This window comes from Pimephales promelas, unplaced genomic scaffold, assembly GCF_988280905.1.
Source record: "Pimephales promelas unplaced genomic scaffold, fPimPro1.hap1.1 HAP1_SCAFFOLD_113, whole genome shotgun sequence".
In the NCBI taxonomy this organism is placed as follows: Eukaryota; Metazoa; Chordata; class Actinopteri; order Cypriniformes; family Leuciscidae; genus Pimephales; species Pimephales promelas.
In genome coordinates, this window is record NW_028297337.1 from 12,501 (window position 1) to 16,439 (window position 3,939).

At 62.1% G+C, this 3,939-nt stretch overlaps 2 non-coding genes across 2 annotated transcripts; both read right to left on the reverse strand.

Moving 5' to 3' along the window:
* Nucleotides 1-352: 352 nt before the first annotated feature.
* On the reverse strand, nt 353-506 carry LOC148960789 (5.8S ribosomal RNA). The gene has a single exon (XR_016154939.1). It is a non-coding gene; the product is annotated as a 5.8S ribosomal RNA (ribosomal RNA).
* A 294-nt stretch (nt 507-800) lies between these two features.
* On the reverse strand, nt 801-2,660 carry LOC148960790 (18S ribosomal RNA). The gene has a single exon (XR_016154940.1). It is a non-coding gene; the product is annotated as an 18S ribosomal RNA (ribosomal RNA).
* Nucleotides 2,661-3,939: the final 1,279 nt, after the last annotated feature.

A 3,939-nucleotide genomic window follows, 5' to 3' on the forward strand; every position in this document is an offset into this window, starting at 1 on the left:
CCCGGCGGACTGGCCGACGACCTAGGGGCGTCCCACGACCCGCCGAAACTCCGCCGCCCTCTCCCAGGGTGCGAGCGAGACCCCCACGACGGCGTCCGCCGACCGAGGCGGGTGAGAGCCTCCTCGCGCGGGCAGCGGTGGTTTTGAAGCACCGGCAGCCGCGGAGGAGGACACCCGGGTCCTCGGAGCGACGAGGCGCCGCCCTCCCCCGAGGGGAAGACGGAGGCCTCTCCCCGAAAAGGAGAGAGCGGGGAGACGGGACGAGGGGACGGTCTGCGTTTAGGAGGACGGAGGCGGCGAGGGCCTACGACGCTCCAGCCGCGGGGCCCGGAGGCTCCGATCGATAGCAAAGCGACCCTCAGACAGACGTAGCCCCGGGAGGAACCCGGGGCCGCAAAGTGCGTTCGAAGTGTCGATGATCAATGTGTCCTGCAATTCACATTAGTTCTCGCAGCTGGCTGCGTTCTTCATCGACTCACGAGCCGAGTGATCCACCGCTAAGAGTTGTACTCTTGGTTTTTTTGGTTTTTCGAGGCCGACCGACACAAACCGGGGAATTGGGGGAAAAAAAATGAGTGGTGGCGAGACCCGGACGGGCGCCCCCTCCCCCCCGGTCGAGGGATGGGGAGGAGGTCTTTAAACCCACGGCCCCCCCACCGGGGGGAGACCTAACGGGTACCCGTCGGGGTTGCGACTCTCGCCACTCGTTTTTCACCGAAGGGGGTTCCGGGCCCGCCGGGGCGGACCCGAGGCGTCTGGTTTGTTTCGTTCCTGGGACTTCTGTGAGGCCCGGAGACCTGTAATGATCCTTCCGCAGGTTCACCTACGGAAACCTTGTTACGACTTTTACTATCTCTAGATGGTCAAGTTTGATCGTCTTCTCGACGCTCCGCCAGAACCCAGCGAGGAGCTCCGGCGGGGCCGATCCAAGGACCTCACTAAACCACCCAATCGGTAGTAGCGACGGGCGGTGTGTACAAAGGGCAGGGACTTAATCAACGCGAGCTTATGACCCGCGCTTACTGGGAATTCCTCGTTGATGGGAAACAGTTTCAATCCCCAGTCCCGATCACGAGCGGGGTTCAGCGGGTTACCCGCGCCTCTCGGCGCAGGGTAGGCACACGCTGATCCGCCCATTGTGGCGCGCGTGCAGCCCCGGACATCTAAGGGCATCACAGACCTGTTATTGCTCCATCTCGCGTGGCTGAACGCCACTTGTCCCTCTAAGAAGTTGGACGCCGACCGCTCGGGGCCGCGTAACTAGTTAGCATGCCGGAGTCTCGTTCGTTATCGGAATGAACCAGACAAATCGCTCCACCAACTAAGAACGGCCATGCACCACCACCCACAGAATCGAGAAAGAGCTATCAATCTGTCAATCCTTTCCGTGTCCGGGCCGGGTGAGCTTTCCCGTGTTGAGTCAAATTAAGCCGCAGGCTCCACTCCTGGTGGTGCCCTTCCGTCAATTCCTTTAAGTTTCAGCTTTGCAACCATACTCCCCCCGGAACCCAAAGACTCGTGGTTTCCCGCACGCTGCCCGGCGGGTCATGGGAATAACGCCGCCGGATCGCGGGTCGGCATCGTTTACGGTCGGAACTACGACGGTATCTGATCGTCTTCGAACCTCCGACTTTCGTTCTTGATTAATGAAAACATTCTCTTGGCAAATGCTTTCGCTCTCGTCCGTCTTGCGCCGGTCCAAGAATTTCACCTCTAGCGGCGCAATACGAATGCCCCCGGCCGTCCCTCTCAATCATGGCCCCGGGTTCCAGAAACCCACAAAATAGAACCGGAGTCCTATTCCATTATTCCTAGCTGCGGTATTCAGCGGCGACGGGCGGCCTGCTTTGAACACTCTAATTTTTTCAAAGTAAACGCTTCGGGCCCCGAGGACCGGACACCCAGTTAAGGGCATCCGGGGGGCGCCGTGAGGCAGGGGTCCGGGACAGGCGGTGGCTCGCCTCGCGGCGGACCGCCGCTCCCGAGATCCAACTACGAGCTTTTTAACTGCAGCAACTTTAGTATACGCTATTGGAGCTGGAATTACCGCGGCTGCTGGCACCAGACTTGCCCTCCAATGGGTCCTCGCCCATGGGTTTAGGATACGCTCATTCCAATTACAGGGCCTCGAAAGAGACCTGTATTGTTATTTTTCGTCACTACCTCTCCGTGTCGGAAATGGGTAATTTGCGCGCCTGCTGCCTTCCTTGGATGTGGTAGCCGTTTCTCAGGCTCCCTCTCCGGAATCGAACCCTGATTCCCCGTTACCCGTGGTCACCATGGTAGGCGCCGAATGTACCATCGAAAGTTGATAGGGCAGACATTCGAATGAGTCGTCGCCGCCGCGGAGGGCGCGCGATCGGCCCGAGGTTATCTAGAGTCACCAAAGCGGCCGGGGCGGCCGGAGCCGCACCCGGATGGGTTTTGGATCTGATAAATGCACGCGTCCCCGACCCCCCGAGGGGAGCCGGGTCGGCGCTCGTTTGCATGTATTAGCTCTGGAATTGCCACAGTTATCCAAGTAGCGGGTGGAGCGATCAAAGGAACCATAACTGATTTAATGAGCCATTCGCAGTTTCACTGTACCGACCGTGTGCACTTAGACCTGCATGGCTTAATCTTTGAGACAAGCATATGCTACTGGCAGGATCAACCAGGTAAACCGCCCTGTAGGGGGGGAAGGAGAACCGCGAACACGCTGGCTTCCTACACACGGGTCTCGCTCCGCCTCGAGTGCGGCCCGGGTCGGCGGGCCGGGGGCTCGGGGACGGCGCGGCCGCTCATAGGGGGCGCGTGCGGAACCCTCCTCTCTCTCTGGGGGGGAGAAGGTGTGGCCGCTGGGTCGAGGCCGTAACCGGGAAAGGGTGCCTTTCGGGCGGGGGAGGCGCGGGTGCGAAGAGCCGGCTCGAAGACTGGGAGGGTGGGGGGATGTGTCGAGCCCCCCGATCCGCTCGCCGTCCGATCCGACCGACGCGACCGCGTCCTCCGCCCGCCGTGGCGGACGTTCGTTTCAGACGGGTCTTCTGAGTCTCCCGAGGTCGACGCGGCCTGCTTTCCCCGGAGGGAGGCCGCGTCTAGAGTCGACGCGCAGAGCGGGGAGGAGCAAGCTGCCCATAGCGGTCTCTCGACCGGGCAGGGGCCGTCCCCAGGCGCGTCCGAAGTTCCAATCGATCAGGCTAAACACCCCTCGCGTCGACGGCCCGGGAGGAGGGGGTGCGCTCCTCTCGGGCCCCGGGGGTGGGCAACCCGGAGGCGCCCGTCACACGGAGATCCGTTACCTTGTCCGAGCGGGGCGTTTGTCCCCTCCTCGACAAAACCCCGAAGGCCCGTTTTAGGACCGTCTTGGCACCGACGGAAGCTCCGCCGCGCCCACCGATACCGTCTCGCCCCGGGCACGAAGCGCCCTCCCGGGTGACCGGCCCGGGAGGCGGGCCGTCCTGGTAAACTCTTTCGACTTCACGTTTAGGGACTCTGTCCCTTTTTTCCGGAGGGGGGCCTTTTCCTCCAGAGCGCCCTGGTTACCGCCTGCCTGCCGACCCCAGACGACGCATCCTCCCCAGGATGTCGGAAACCGATACCGAGCAACGCTTTTTTTTTTGGTCCGTCACCTTGTCCGAGCGGGGCTCTCGTCCCCTTCCTCGACAAAACCCCGAAGGCCCGTTTTAGGACCGTCTCGGCACCGACGGGTGCTCCGTTCACGCCCACCGATACCGTCTCGCCCCGGGTCCGAGGCACCCACCCAGGTCACCGGCCATGGAGACGGGCCGGCCCTGGGGAACTCTTTCGACTTCACGTTTACGGACTCTGTCCTTTTTTTCCGGAGGGGGGCCTTTTCCTCCAGAGCGCCCTGGTGACCGCCTGCCTGCCTGCCTGCCGACCCCAGATGACGCATCCCCGCCTGGATGTCAGAAACCGATACCGAGCACCATTTTTTAGCCC